The following is a 16743-nucleotide window of genomic DNA, read 5'->3' as shown; positions in this document are numbered from 1 at the left end:
AAGATTTCAAATAAGGGAAGAAAGAACCTCCTCCTTTTGATCATGGGAAGGAATAGCACAAATCAGATTATATATGTTGACCCTTCTTTATCAACAAAGAATCAGCTACCATCAGCAAGTAGTGCACAGGAGCTAGTTGGTTTCATTGAGCAGGTTGGGAGAATGACCTGAGCACCTTTTCCAAGCTTGCTGCATTTGATGATATGTTTCCATGCTGCTCAAAAAACTCCACAGTTTGAGCCTGTAGTGAAAGGAAAAGAAAAAAAAAAAGATGAAGATGGGAAGGGAGGTGGGAGGAAGGGGGAGAAAAAGAGGAATGGAAAGGTAGAGAGAGGGGAGGAAAGGAGGAAGAAAGGAACAACTTAAAACCCAGCTTCTACTTGACATCTTCAGAGGGTCATCATGACCATATATTCTTAAAATTCTTATATACAGCACATGACTGGTAGTTGAAAAAAAAATAAAAGCAGTTTCTCAGGAACTTCTTTTCACTCATCATTCCACCATATGCATTGATATAACTCTTCCTCTGCAGTGAATGATTCATCTTCATTGAGATGGCGCACGTGTGGCAAAAGAGGTCCACCCTTATGTATTTTACTTTGGAAGATAATGTTTGGTTGGTCTCAAGAACAAGTTAATCTGTTTTATCTGTGCCTTTTTCTTATCATTCCATCAATCTTTTATCACCCTAAACATATACCTAGGGGCTTCTTCCTTCTCTGATAGTTCGTCATGTCACCTTTAATTACACAAATCAGTAATGGCTTTCCTCTTCTATACAATTCTAAATTGGTCACCTGTTTTATCCTTCCCCCAGTCTTCTGTATGTCTCGTTCAGCCACTGGCCTTAATCTCAGTTAAATATCAATTTTTACAGATACTTTTGTCTTATAGACACCCTAAAAATTCCAGGCATGCTCCATACAAGTCTTCCCTTTCCACATTTCATTAGACATAACAGCTCCACATTCATGATAGTTTCCTGGACAGTACCTGTCTAAAATAAAGCTGTGTCTTAGTTCCTCTAGTGATCTATAATCAACATAACCTCTTGTGGCTTTCTTTTAGTCTGTTCACATTTTTGCAGTGAAACTCATTCTGGAATAGCTGGTTGCTTTCAGAAGAGTTAAAGAACAAAGTAGTAATTAGAACACAGATAGATTAATCTGATCTATGACTAGGCTGCTGATAATTCTTACATTCACATGCTATCACTAATAACGTGCAATAGCAGTAATGTGTACACAAGAGAATATGACTTCTCTTATCAAATAGAAGGCATCAAATAAGGGAATAGTGAAGACTTTCATTCCTAATGATGGTGAAACCCACTTGGATATTCAGCTGCAAGGGGATGGGGATTGAGTACTTAGGCATTCCTTAGCATTGCCTGTTTCGGTCATTTAGAAAGTTCATGAAAGTGTTGCTGAGCTTTGAGTTAAGTCTATGATAAACAAGAAGAAGTTAGATTTTATGTGAGGCTGCTGAAACATTAGGATCTAAAGTGGTAGATGGGAAAATACGATTGTTTTTTTTCCCCAAATTGAATGCCTCAGATGCCTAAAGAAGAGATCAAATTCAATCCATCTCTAGATTGCCATTCACACTCTGATATTTGAAGTATTCCCATTTAACTAACCAGTGACACACAGAGAAAAGTAGTAGGCAGCAATGTTAACTCCCACCCTCAATGAAATGCTACTCATTTATACTTCACTTGGTTGGTGGATGCACAAACCTAAAGCAAGGCACAAACCTAAAGCAAGGCTTAAATCTGGGTGCCTGAGCCCACGGGAAGACTAAACACTGCATCACCACACCCTGAGAACAGAAAGTTCACTGTCACTCAATACATGTGAAGCACTCTGCAATAATGGCCTGTCCTAATGAAAACATGAAACTGGTTGGTGTCAGCTCATATTATTCGTCTTGTAAGTACCAGTTGTGTGAGTTAAAACAACCTGGCATTAATTGAAGCACTGCAGAACACTGTTTCAGTGCACTTTTAGGTGTTTCATTCCTGATTAGAATTCTTTATTGGTGCTGCCTGTTTTCACTTCCTCACCTCCTTCTCCGAAAATACACTTGGTCTTTGATTGTGCCCTGCTACTCTAAATAAATAGATCTCGATTAAAAGGAGGGCAAACCACATATACTGGACAAATGCCAGTTCAGGAAATTACATTCTGCTTACCTAAATAATCCTTACCATTTCAGCTGCAGGGTTAAAAAAAAAAAGCCAACCAAAATGTGTTCTTCACTTTTGGTCAAGAACTATAATATAGAAGCAGTATAGATAGTCACAACTAAGAAAACTGGCTCAAAAGTTGAATCTCATTTATCGGTACTAATAACAAACTGCTTGTGTTGTCAGAATGAACTACAGTATACAACACACAAACATAAAACCCAAAAGGTTTTTTGTTACAATTTATTCACTCAGGACTAAGCCATACACTTGATAACCCCCTCAGCCTAAGAAATTCTAAAAAGTGATATTTATTCCATCCACTTGATATGAAGAATTTTATAAATCAACATCAAATAGGGACTTGAAGTCTGAGATTAAAATGCAACAAATATCGTAGGATATATCAGCACACATACTCAGACTGAGAAATACTTTCATTTACATGCATTTTTCTGACTGTTTCTGAAGACATTTCTAGACCATCCATTATAAATTGAAGGGCGTTTGTCCTAGGTTTATTAGAGCAACCTTTTGTCATGCAAGGAACAATTTGCTTAGATTTGGCCTAGCTTGCAATCTACTAATAAGTATTTCCTGACTAAGGTTTTGTTACTAGAGCTTATATGTGATAAAGCTCTTGAATTTCTTTGCATGTTGTCCTGCTAGCAATGAGGACTGTCTGGATAGGATTGAAACTGAATAGGGATATAGATCATACTCTGATCACCATTAAAATATTCTCTATTTTCCCCATAATATTCCTTCATCTAAGGGAATGTGCTATGGTCTGGGAACAGGGAGATCATTAGTTTTAGATTTACTTCTACTTAAGTACTGGCACTGCAGATTAAGTAAATTTTAAAGTAATGATTAAGTAATAATCTGTTTTATAAGCTCTGGTTTGTGCTGCACTGGGAAATTACGCACTATGAATAGAACTAAGCTTCAAGTACAGTAACCCAAAATCTGAGACAACTGGGACTATCTTTCAAAAAGTTGCAAACATTACAAGTATTCAGACCTTTTATCCACAAAAGGGAACCACTCATTATTTCATAATTCTCTTTATGAAAATCTGCTAATATCATAGATGTTAGTGTTGATAGTTCATGTATTGAGAGACTTGAACATGTTCTGTAACTTCTTAAAAACCATTTCATACACAACAGCATTTTTCTCTTAAAAAAATCCCCAAATTGCAATTTAGGTCCTTATACCCAGCTCCCTTTTACTATGATTTCTTATGTACAAATCTGATGGCAGAATCTGATGCACAGCTGTAACTTTTCCAAGGAAAAGTTTTCCCTCCAAATATTGCATGCCATGAACTTTATGATATTAGTATTAAAGACAAATTTTAGCTGTTTACAATAGTGAGGGACTGGTCTATAAGTCTGTAAAGTGGCATGCACACCTATGGTGCTATATAAGTACATAAATAATAATTGTAATTAATGTGTCTCAGCTTCCTGATCTGGAAAGGATTAATTAGCTGAGGAGGATTAATTAGATATTGTTAGCACAGTACTTTGAAGATGTAAAGTGCTATATATAAGTGCTAAGTACTACTGCATCGTGATTTTCATGTTCTTTGTGCTATACTTAGTATCTTACAAGTTCTAAGATTTCATTTGCTGGAATATTTGTGAAACTGGATATGTCTGTCTTAGAGACTCTCAGTCCACACAGTTATGTTTGCATATAGTTCAACATTAAACCCTTATGTAAACAGACCTGCTTCAGTTCATAATTGTTGAAACCACCAGGGTCGCATTGGCAACTAAATACTTTATAGGCTTCATGGTTGCTGACATCTGGTGTACAGTTTTATACAAATAAATACTACTTTGATGAAACTTGAACTTATACAAACTAAATAAAATGGTGCTAAAGAGAATTCCCAAAGGGAGGAAAGAGTAGGTTTGAGTTGCAGGATGTTTCAGAGACTCCCAGGTGTTGTCCCAGTAAGTACTAGATCACATTTTCCAGTCACCTTAATAAAATGACCATTTTCTTTTATTTGCATGACATTTGCTACGTTAAAACATATGACAGGAGAGTTAATACACAAGTGAAGAGAGGTTTGAAACTCTAGAAGTAAAAGTAGGAAGTTTGGCTAAAGGTTCTGTAAAATATGAATTGGCTTTTGCAGCATGCTCTGAAGCAAGGTGACTCCATTTAGTCTTGTTTTACAAATTAAAGTCATTATATGACTTCATATTTACTTAAGTAAAATCAGATCAGATATGCAACTGTAAAACTGCTAAATGCTTCTACAGTTGCATATGTTGCTGCAAAGCAACACAGTCACCACTCCCCAAAAGTGGGTACCAGAACTAGAGAGGACAGAAATCATTTCCACAAGATAAGTCCTGTATCTGCAACGTAATCTGGAAAGTTACATTTCATTTATCCTGCTACTTATGTTGATGTGGAAAGACAACCCTGGGAAAGAACTGCTGAATGATTCACTAAGCCAGTGGGAAACAATCATGTCAAACTAATTGCAACAGACAAAAGCGTTTCCTTGGTACCACTGAGACAGCATAGAGTATGGTAGAACTCTGTTCATGGTGTGTAGATCCCACCAGTGGATGTTAAAGGTGGAAAAAAACATTTTACTTCCATTTGGCAACCTAAAAATGTCATGCAACAATTAATAAAGATCTTGAATCAAGTCTATTAACACCCAATATCAAAGCTTGACTAAAACATTGTAAGGCATAAGCATAATCAGGTGTCTAGGGTCAAATAGCTATCAAGAAACTCTTTGTGACCAATAGGACAATGTCTCCCGAAGGCAATCCATCCTGTATTAAAACAGGTAAGATGATTCTCCAAGGCATTTGCCACCACTGGCTGAAGAAGTCTGGGGAAAGTAGCCAGAGCAGATGATTGTATTTTACACAGGTGAAGTTAAGCAGGTGAGCTTTACACAAATATAAAACCCCTTGGTGTTGGTGGCAGAAGTGATAGACTTCCTTTAGGGGGATTGCAGTGAAACAAGTAATTTTTAAAACTTTCCATCTCTTGCCCACACAGGTTGCTGACACTTGGTGTACACAAGCTTTACTGTAACTACTGGTTACCCTAGCTGGGTAAAGAGCACTTAGTTCCTTCAGTCAGTACAACATAATTTTCTTGTCTTCCTACCTGGCCACTGCCTATGCTCCAGCTATATCATCTCATGAATAGATTAGCTGCTTCTATCAGTAAGCCAGAAAGAAGTATGACTATACTCATAAAATATTTCAGCCAGGGTCTGTGGCTGTCTCCATAAAATGGTGAAATATAACAATGTAAAATGAGCTGAAATATGCAAAATGTGGGTCTAGTAGTCACCCAGTTTCTAACTAGTGTAATTCCTCTTATTTCTTAATATATTGTTGTAAATATGCCCCTTAGGAACTGAAAAGGACTCATGAAAGGGATGAAAGAGCAACTAATAAAAATGTCCGACTCAAAAGTTAGAAGTGAATTGGAGTTGCTAAAAGAAAGTTATTCCTTCTCTTTCTTGCTCTGATAGACACTGAGAGTATTTAGATTGCATTTCCTGATAGCTAAAAAAATAAAATTTGTAGACTTCTCAGTGATGTTCCCTGTTTTCATGGTATAAGAACACCAACACAGCTGTGGTTTGCCTAGTAGGAATTAGGTTACAACTTTTTTCATTAAGGATCTGGGAACAGGGAATTGAATTCTCTGGTGTCTGATAAGGTATGCCTGATCAATGTATTTTTCTGTGGGCAAGAGTTACTCACAGTAACTGTATCTTTTTTTCTGTGGTCATTAAGAAGTGAACTCAAATTCCATGTAATCTGATGATGTGTAAGGTAACATTCTCACACCCCTTCTAGCAGCTCATTGTATGTCACTAGCTTTTGGCATACAATGGAAAGTTTGAGGATACCTGATGAGTGCTTGTATCATAACATCCAAAAGGTCTTGCTTTAGAAAAAGGACAATTGAGAACTTTCCTCAGAAGAATAAGTTAACAGTTCTTTCCTTTGGGTTGTATTTGACAGTGTTCATCACAAATGTCAGTGAATAATAGAATGCTTAGCGTTGGAAAGTACCTTAAGGTCATCTAGTTCCAACCCACCTGCCACAGGCATGGACATATTGCACTAGATCGTGTTGCCCAAGGCTCTGTCCTGCCTGCCCTTGAATACTGAGAGGGGTGGAGCATTTACAACTTCTTTGGGCAGCCTGTTCCAGTGTCTCACCACTCTCACAGTAAGGAACTTCTTCCTTATAACTAACCTAAACTTCTCCTGTTTAAGTTTGAACCCTTTATCCCTTGTCCTATCGCTACAGTCCCTAATGGAGAGTCCCTCCCCAGCATCCCTATATGCCCCCTTCAGATACTGGAAGGCTGCTATGAGGTCTCCACACAGCCTTCTCTTCTCCAGGCTGAACAGCCCCAATTTTCTTAGCCTGCCTTCATACGGGAGGTGCTTGAGTCCCCTGATCATCCTCGTGGCCCTCCTCTGGACTTTCTCTAACAGCTTCATGCCCTTACGTTGGGGACACAGAACTGTACACAGTACTCCAAGTGAGGTCTCGTGAGAGCCGAGTAGAGGGGCAGGATCACCTCCTTCGACCTGCTGGTCACACTCCTTTTGATACAGCCCAGGATACGGTTGGCTTTCTGGGCCGCAAGCACACACTGAAGCCAGCTCATGTGGTTTCTCAACAACCAACACGCCCAAGTTCCTCTCCGCAGGGCTGCTCTGCATCTCTTCTCTGCCCAACCTGTAGCTGTGCTTGGGATTTCTCCAACCCAGGTGTAGGACCTGGGGTTTCTACATTTCTTCTCATATTTCTCTGTCCCTCCCATGGATACCAGCCTTCTCAGAGGACCCTGGTGTTGCAGTTGTCAACCTTGTTGCCTAGCTCTTATTGATGTTATCAGCTGGCCAAGCAATAAAGGACACCAATGCCAGCACTCTTGAGAAGTTCAGCCTGAAAGTAAACAGCATTAAATAATAAATAATTATGAATCATTACTATTGCAGGTTTTAACTTTCCTTAATTGGGAAACATCCATTTAAATAATTACCGTCTTACAAACGTGATTTTATCATATCTGTTATCTCCACAGTTATTTCAGTGTTTGGTAATTTGTTTTTATTTTACTTTAGATAATTTCTGGACCTCAATTTGTCAATAGAGCAGTATTGCAAATGACACCTCCCCAGTTTAGCCTAGTAACTTTTCCTTGTACTCTTTCTGGAACTTTTTGGTTTCCATCTCAATTTGTTTTTTTTAATATTCCATAGTCCTTCTAAGTGCTCGTGCATGCTCATCCCTCATAAAGCTGTGTTGACATGCTCTTTGCTTTGGAACAGCAGTAAGTTAATTAGGGTGATGGAAACACTGTTTAGTCTGGTCTCAGTGTGACACACTTAGGTTTTAAAGAGTCATGTGGAAATTAGCTTTCATATGATCATTGTGATTTATTTTGTGTTTTCCCCGTTGAATGATGTATCTGTGGGTGGCAGTATAGCTCATGCTAACTTCTTGGGAAGAAGATTTTTAGGTGCACAGACTTATTCATGTCCTTGTATCAAAGGAAGAAGCACAGGACTCTAAAAGTCAGGAAAAAGTCCTCTTCCTACATGGGTATGCCACTGCATCCTTCACATAGGCTATCTCATGATAAAGTCTTCATTGATTTCCAGTCAGTGATTATAATAACCATAATTATCTAATTGGTAAGACCATCATCTTCTTCTCTTTAAATATTTGCATAGCTTTTAAGTTCCTATGTGGGCTCAATTTAAAAATCAGTCATGAAATATGCAAAATTCACAGGACATTTTCTTCAGGATGTCTTGAAATGAATTGAGAAGTTGTAAAATTCCATACTCAAACAAACACACAGAAACAATAAAATCCAGCCTTCATTGAAGCAGTGCTTGACATTTTTCTGTCAGCGTTATCTTAAATCTGTGGACCAGCTGCTCACCTGAGGAGAGGGTCAAAGTTAATACCTCTCTGGCATGGGAGAGAGTAGCCACTTCACCAGTGCCAGCTTGTAACAAAATTTAGCTTTTGTAGTGAAGGTGGAAAATATCTTTTGTCATCTCAGACCAGATACTCATCCAGTTCCTTCCTGCAAACAATGGGCACCATGCTTTAGTCATATTTTCAACTTGATTTATGATCAGTTTTGAAACCATGACAGTCATCAACCAAATTTGATAAGTAGGATCTAATGCCACAAATGTCACAAATACAGAGAGCTGAACAGAAAGAGAAGACCTTCTAAATACTATCGTGAAAGAACTCAAGCTTTATGAAAATGAAAGATTCTTTATAAGGGAAAGGAAGTTTTAATGTCCTAAATGTCAAGAACATTTTGCCTGCAAAAGCACAAGGCACAATTATGTGGGAAAACAGGTTTTCTTTGTACCACGTGTGAAATGGCTTTTCATTCCTTCCTTTTCAGCAGCTGGTCAAAATAAATGTAACCAGCTCACCCAATTCTCGGAAATGCAAACACTAATACCTGCTTTAAGGGAAACATATGTGGAAGCAGAGAGATGATGTTATGTAACAGGGACATGCAAATAAATCTCCTGAACACTAGATCATGACTGAGGTGATCTTCAGGTATTGGGCCAGTTTTTTTTATTGGTAGTGCTAAAAAGTCAGATTTCTACAGTTATTCTGCCCTAGACTTTATTTCCCTCTTCTTTCCCCTGTCAGCACAACATCTGCAACTGGGTTGGGAAGTTGCTTTTACTTCTGTACTGAGAAACTGAAGAATTGGGACACTAGTCACTGGTATCCAAAGACCGCTCACACCCACTCATCTCTTTTTGTACCTGTAGGCCCAAAATCATTTCCAAAATCTACCTTATTGACAGTGAGATAATTGAATTTACAAAGTATATGGTAGTGGTTGAACAATGCTATGACATTATTGCAAGCCAACATTCAGTTACAGTTATAAGAACCCTTAGGGTGAGATTTATCCCCTTCAGCTAGGCCAGGCCCTAAAATACATGCTTAGTCCAAAGTAATCATCTCTACTGTCTCTATCATCAGTGCAAAGTGACAAATACTTTCAAAAGGTGATTCAGTCTCATCATCTTAGGAAGAGATCTATCATACTATCTTGGAGGTTTCTGCCTCCACTTACTGAGTAGAAAAAAAACTATCAGACTGCCTTATCTGGACACCTAAATCTTTTGTTGATGAAATGTGCAGTGTGTCTAATTAAATCAGCAATATTTTTGCCATTTTCTGCAGTTCCACAAGCAGAAACAGTTCTGTATTAAGTATTCCAGGCCCTAGAAAACAAAATGAGTTAGGGAGCTTTCTCTGGAGATAACCTCTACTTGTAACCCATCAGAAGAATAGTCTGAATTTCCCAGTCTGAGCTTCCCAAAAGGCTATGGAGAAGGTGCAGAAATAGTTACTCCATCTTTACAATGCAAAAAGTAAAAATTCAATGCCTCCCCTTTGCTAAGTATTGAAAACATTCTCATGTTTTTGTCAGCTCTAATAACATAAAGTTTTCCCAAACACAGATGTTTCCCCCAAAAAATAATAAGGTCTCAAGAGATAACAAAAGATGCTGCTCCTTGTTTACTTTGCCAGAATGAGTGTATGAATTTCACGTGGTTTCCTGTACAATAAAATACTTTGTTTGCCCATATCCCCTTAAGATTTAGGACCCTACCTCAAATTGTTAAGTTGCCCAGGAAGGTGATGCCACATATGGGGACTTTAATTCATTCTATAATGAAGAAAGGGAACTAGTGTATTTAATTTTTTGAATCACATTTTAGTGAGAGCAACAAGGTTTTTATTGACCCAGCAGATTCTTGTCATATCTAATTTACTGATCCAGAGTTTTGTAAAAGCAAACATATATAAATGTATAAGCTTCATCTATAATTGGGAAGCATAGATAAAAATAATTTGACATTGAAATTTACACTTAAGAAGTAGTGCACTTCATTGCAATCAATTTTTCATTATGTTGTTGAGATCAATAGCTACAAATAAGATATAAAAACTGTATTATTGATGTGGCACATGTCAGTATAAAATGTGCAATTTTCTATAGCATTTTAGTGGAGGAAAATTGTATTATACCATTTCCAACATTATACATATTGGTCTATAGAGAATGCTTATTAAAATCGATGTACAGTGAATTACACTCAGGGATATTTTACAAAATAAAGAAAGGTCAGAGAATTTATGAAGGTTTAAAAAAAAAGAGAAAATCACCTTGGTGTGTAAGTATTGTTCTAAATGCCTCTTTGGTAAGGGGACCGTCCAATTCATAGGATTAAGAAAGGAATATATGGTTTGATTTATTGGCTAGAGTGCCAACCTAGACTAAGCTGCTGGTGATTCAGGCTCTACTTGAAGGCAATGCTTTTGCCTGAAGGCAATGACTCGGATCAGAAGAATCATGATAAACTGCCACTTATGAATACTGAGATGTATTGGTGGAAAGGTACAGCAGTATGCTCACCTATCTCAGACTGCAGCCTTCTTATTGCTCTTGGTTTAAGATACAGGTCTTGAAAAAAAGCCCAGAGCTACAATGCTAAAATGCAGGCTAAAGGAGAATGCTGACTTGCTGACTCAGCTCAGAACAGGTCACTGTCCGGGAACAACCCACATGAAATCAGAATCAAGGACAGAACATCTACTGCCTATATCTCTCTTTAATCCAAACTTTATTCCAGCTAGCATATTCTACTCTTTTCCTGATTTAAACTGTTATTGCAGTCACTGATGTCTTCCCATCACAAAATAACTCCGGAAAGAAATGGAACTTGTAGTATCAAATAATTTCATTTTTTGGCTGGTTGGTTTTTGTCAGAGAATGGTAAAACAGTTTGAAAAGAGAAATGGTTTAACTTCTGAAAAGAGACTGGTGGGCCTTTTCAAGTAAGATGGCTATGGACAAAGTGCTGGGAAACTTGAAATTACTGGTAGAGGAATCATAGAGGTTTTGAAAGGTAAGACATAGGAAGAATAAAAATATATGGAGGCACACCTGACCTCAAATAAAATTATGAAGAATAATTTCTGTGAAAGAAATTCATGTAAAGAACACAAACTTCCACACATACTTAGTTTCCAGTGAAAATATTGTTTAGGATTAAAATTATTTGGAGAAGCACTTCGCTTCAGCTTTGTTATTTCTTTTCTTTCTTTCTCTCTCTTTCCGACTTCTCAGGCACATTCCAGAGTGCATAACAAATATTATGTTCAACAATTAATGAACAGCTTTAGCATTCACTGAATCAACAAATTTAGTAGTAAATACGTAGACTGCTTCTTTCTGGCAGTTCACCATGTCATAACCATAATTGTGTTGACTTAACCGACATAATACTTGATGACATTGTAAATATAGTTTTGTTTCCTTTTCTAATAGACTCCTTTCTAAAGACATTTGAAAGAAGGATACTACAAAAAATAGAGCAATTCTGCTGAGAATGGATCATTATTTTGAACCTCACTCATTTCTCAAAAATATTCCTCGAGACAAGGTAACTTGACCACAAAATATGTGGGTTCAATGTACGGACGTGAAAAATTTATGAAGTGGTTATACATACATATATTTCTTTACAATTCTAGTATCTCATATATGGTACTAAAAGCCTGTCATTTTCAATTCACTGTCAATAAACAGATAAAACTAATTCTTCAGGTGATCAGTGTGAACTGCTCTGTGCTCCTATCAAAATTGAGTATTACATGTCCTGTGAACCTTGGAGTTCATTATTTCTGTAGAATCAACTATGTGTCCTTGTGAAATCCAGATGTAAAATGAGACTAACCTGTTCAATGACAACACATGCTAAAAAGGACATCACAGTGCAATGTGAGCAGCAGTTTGACCCTAGTTTAGGCTTAGAGAAAATTCTGAAGGAGCTGGTTCTCAACAAGGGGCTCTATTATCAAAATTGCCACAAACATTTTTAGATGTGTTGACCGATTTAGACAAACTGGTTAAATATTTGTCAGACATTACAGAACCATCATTATCATAACAATGGTAAATAGCATCATTTTAATGCACTTGAAAATGTTGCCTTGTACATTGATTGAGGAACTAACAAGAACATTTGAAACAAAGCACAGATCGACATCACAGCAATTTTCATTAAAAGTGCAATGATTTGTTTAGATATGCCATTGTGAATGTTAAAAAGCAGCTCAAAATAATTGAACATAAACTTTACTATCATTGTGCAGTAGCTTTACCTGATAGAGTGCTAGGATTTTTAAATGCTCAGCCTACACACAGCATGAAAACTGAATGCTCAACTAACTCTTATCCTTCCAATCCCTCCTGCGTTCAAGGCTCATTTACAGTCTTCTCCTTCTTCCAGGATACAATCTTCTCTCTACCGTTTTCATTTCATTTCTCCTTTTAAATTTCTTTATTGTCTTCTATCACATCTTTTCTCCCAAGGTTTTGAATCTTGTGTTCTTTTTTCAAAGTCTTTTGCTTCTAACCTTTTTGCACAATTTCTTTCTCTTATTTTTTGCCTCTCAGCCATTTCTTGGTGGTTCACAGTGCTTGTTCTCAACGTAAGTACTCCAAACCTAGAAAAGCAAAGAACTTTTAATGCATTATTAAGGTGGAGGTGGCATCATCATAGTTTTCAAGATTAAAAAGCATGGATGAAAACTGTGGAACCACTGTAGTAAATGGGAAATATGCCAATTTCCAATAAGACCATAATTTCACTTGGTATGATAATCAGTTTGATTTAAGTCAAGATCCTTGCAGTGTAGACCGCAACTAATAATTTCCTGTTACATCAGATGCTAAACTTTGTCCATCTGAATATCTCAACACAGTCAGACTTATAGTAATATAGGAGTTTAACCTCAGATCCACCTCTTACACCTATCAGGATGCTTTCTTAATGACCTCTGGCACAAGGGATAAGGTGAAAACTGTTCCAAGTAACAGTTAATCAGATAAGTGTTTCATTATTTAAGTCAGAATAAGAGGTGAACTTTTATATTTAGCCAGATACTCTTTACACATTGTTTTCTCTTTTAAGGTAATTGGATCTCAAGATTTCTGGATTTGCTTAAAAGTGTTCTGAGAATTTTTCTCTCTCGTTATAAGTTTAAGTTGTTAATTAAGAGATGACCTTACCATCAGTACTCAAATGCATAAAGCATTAAGTGCCATGGAAAAACCTATAAATAAATAATATTTTATTTCAATTTTAGTTCTAGAAAGCTCCTCATATTTAAATGCTTCCACTAAATTATACAAAATATTAATATTGAACTTAGCTGCGAATCCAAAATGCTCATTTTCTATAAAGGCACTTTTTCAGCCCATTTCTCTTTTGTTAGCACAAAATATTTTAAAAAGTTCTTTGCTGCAGCCAAAATTAAAGGCTATTTTACAATTTTTATTTTTAAGGGATTATAAAAACCTTCTCCTTCAAAGGCAGGACAAAAGGGAAACAGAGGTGCTAGATAGGAAGACCAACATATATGTAGGCTTATGCAAAAATTTCTTCATACCTGCTGAATATTTTCTTTTCCTCAGAGTCAATATTTTTTGTCACAGTTGTGACAAACTTATGAATCATTGCAGATGACATAAAATTTAATTTTTTTCAGTGCCTGTATTTACTGAAAAGCTTCTACTAGGTTTGTTCACCAATGGAAGCAAGTAGTTATGACTATGTTTATATCACACCACCTTGACGATATGATTGAAAATTCTAATACCCATAGAATATCACATATATTTTTCACTAAATTGCTATTCACAAGGTTTAACAAGTAAGAGTTTCCTCCATGAAATGGATGTATACTCTTATGTGGAAAACTTCTAAACATACCTTTTCACAAAGAATGCATTCTGTTGTAGTCAAAAGAAATAACTATTCTTTCTTCTTGGTTATGTTAGAAAATATTGGACTAATAATACAAAGAGACATTCAAATACAAGAATTAAAATTGAAGGTGCTTACAGTAGAGTCAAGTTCCAGTAAAATGTGTATTTCACTGTTATAGAGGAAAACTAGCAAATACAGAGTGGAATGTTTGATTCAACTGTAGACCACAGAGTCTTTAAAATGTTATGTGTTAAAACCACATTTTTTAAATGTCAGTGGCTTATTTTCCTTTGTCAGTTTGACACGATTAGCTATAATGTATTTGCAGATTGCCACTGAATGGCAGAAATCTGCTGACCCTTGGGGTAAACAGAACAGACATTACTCTGAGATGTAATGATCCAAACCACAACTGGTTTATTTCATGATTTCTACTACAGAAAACTGTGTATTTCATTCCTTCTCAACACACTAAAATTACACCTGCTTAATTATATTGTTATAGAATCGGATGTCGTTTCACTGGTTAAAACTCTGCTACACTTAATATGGAGTCTGCGTGAGACATTCAGAGCCCTTGCAAGCCAGACTAACAAATGTTCTGGGCCTGATCAGAGGATAGCCAGGCACAGGAGCTGCACCAATTTTACTGCAATAGCATTTAATCAATATAAGCCTAATGTTAACATTTTTATAAGCAGGCAAAATGTAAATAAAGTCACATGTTACTCCTCCCTTTCTATTCTTCTGTCTTATATGGGTATGCTACAGGCTGACCAAAAGTCACATCTGCAGGCACAAAAAGGTCAGTTCCCTGCTCATGTCCTGTTCCACGACTTTGAAAGTCTTACTGTTCATTCCCCCCCCCAAAAAGGGGAGCCTGCCTACTCCTTGCACTTAATTCTGAAATTTACTTCATTGAAGTAAAAAAAAGAGTGCTACCATTAAAGCAAATGGATTTCAGTTAAAAGCAATATTACTTCAAATCTTTTGGACTTTGACAAGCTGTGCTTGCCCCTTCATGACAGAAGTTGAAAGAAAAGGTCCAATTCTATCATTACTCCTTCCTGATTGCCAGAAACTGGTTCAAGTATCAAATGCAAGAGTAGGGCTATTTGAATTACATGGCCATTAATGGATCCTGGTGCTGGAATACTGTATTTCTCTTGGTTTGTACACCACTCAGTCAGTCAAACTAGATATTACTGTTTCTTTGGGCATTATGTCTGGGGAGAGACAGCCCTTTTGAAGACTGTAAGGTAATCCAGGCTGAAGGATCTGTGCCATGATGCTAGCAAGGGGAGATTCATGCAGATGCCTCGCAACTACAAAGCCATCCTACTACAGTGGATAAAATGTAACTTCAGTGGTAATGCAAGCTGAAAGTAGGCATTCTGTTCAGCAGAAAAGATGTCATTGGCAAGAGCTTTGTATCTCTGGATTTTGGCTCTGTGGTCATCAAGCATATCTTAAGAGTGTTTCCAAAGTTCAATTTTAATTACTAGTGACCAAGCACTGTTTTTGTTTACACCAGTGTAAATATGAGTACTTTGGTGATCTCAGCTGTGTAACTTAAGAATCAGTGCTGCAATAAAGGGGGTCAGCACTTACCAGAATGGAGTCACTTCTCCCAGTATTTCAGCAGCAACTGATTTAAAATCACTGGAGTTGTACCAGTTTAAAGCCCACAGAAGGAAAAGCATAATCAGCCCCTTACTGCTCATAATAATTTTCAAATTCATTCCTAAACTTTGTGTAGGGTCTCTCAATGCCAGTATAGCTTGTCAACAACATTTGGGGACATATGTAACAACAAATGTTTAAACAGGTCTTTCCATAAAGCAGAGCCATTAAAAAACAGTACATCCTTGCAAAAAAAATTTCTCCTGTAATATAAATCCAAGAATCTTAATCCTCCTTTCAAAGCAGGGTAAATCAGAACAACTCAGCTGATGTCAAAGAGGTTACACACGGGCAAATCTTTTGTAATCTATCAAACAAATCAAATTCAGAGGGTCTATGATCATGTATTCTGTATTATTATTTGATATGTCTATGTTGGAAATAAAATGAAAGTCCTTATAAACCACAAGACAGAGTGCATTCTCAGTTTCAAAAGCCAGTTTCAAAAAGATATTTAAGCATTTTCTTTGGAATGCAATTAAAATATCCAGTGGCATATTTACAACTCAATTAAACATTAAAAATATTGAAAAAGGTTAGTAATTATATCTTTGGTTTAAACACTAAATATGGCTACGTCAGAAAATACCTGCAGTCTCGATAGATTCCTGACAGGATTTGTTTTTCACTTTTGGTGAAAAAGCTATTCTTTGTAAAATATTCCCACACATGCCTAAGTTTATTTCTCAAAGCAATACCACAAAGGATATGACCTCTTTACTCCTAGTAACCTTTCATGGTGCTGAATTGACTTGGACATTGGTGCCAGTCAACACAGCTTGATTTGCTATGGTAAGAATAAGATTATATCTAACAGACTATGTCATTTCCAGGTTCAATAGGCACAGATTTAAAACTAGTCCTCTCTTTGACCCTCTGGATTCTCTTGAACTATTGCACCTTCTTTGACAATGTTTGTGAATGAATGAATTCATGACAACTCAAGGTTATTTTAATGATAATGGCAATGCGCTCACAAAGGAAAAAGGAAAAGGCTAGTAGTAC

This window comes from Neopsephotus bourkii, unplaced genomic scaffold (assembly GCF_033783945.1).
Source record: "Neopsephotus bourkii isolate Nb327-2 ecotype Australia unplaced genomic scaffold, CSIRO-AGI_Nbou_v1 NB_1760, whole genome shotgun sequence".
Classification (NCBI taxonomy): Eukaryota; Metazoa; Chordata; class Aves; order Psittaciformes; family Psittacidae; genus Neopsephotus; species Neopsephotus bourkii.
This window is presented reverse-complemented; position numbering follows the sequence as displayed.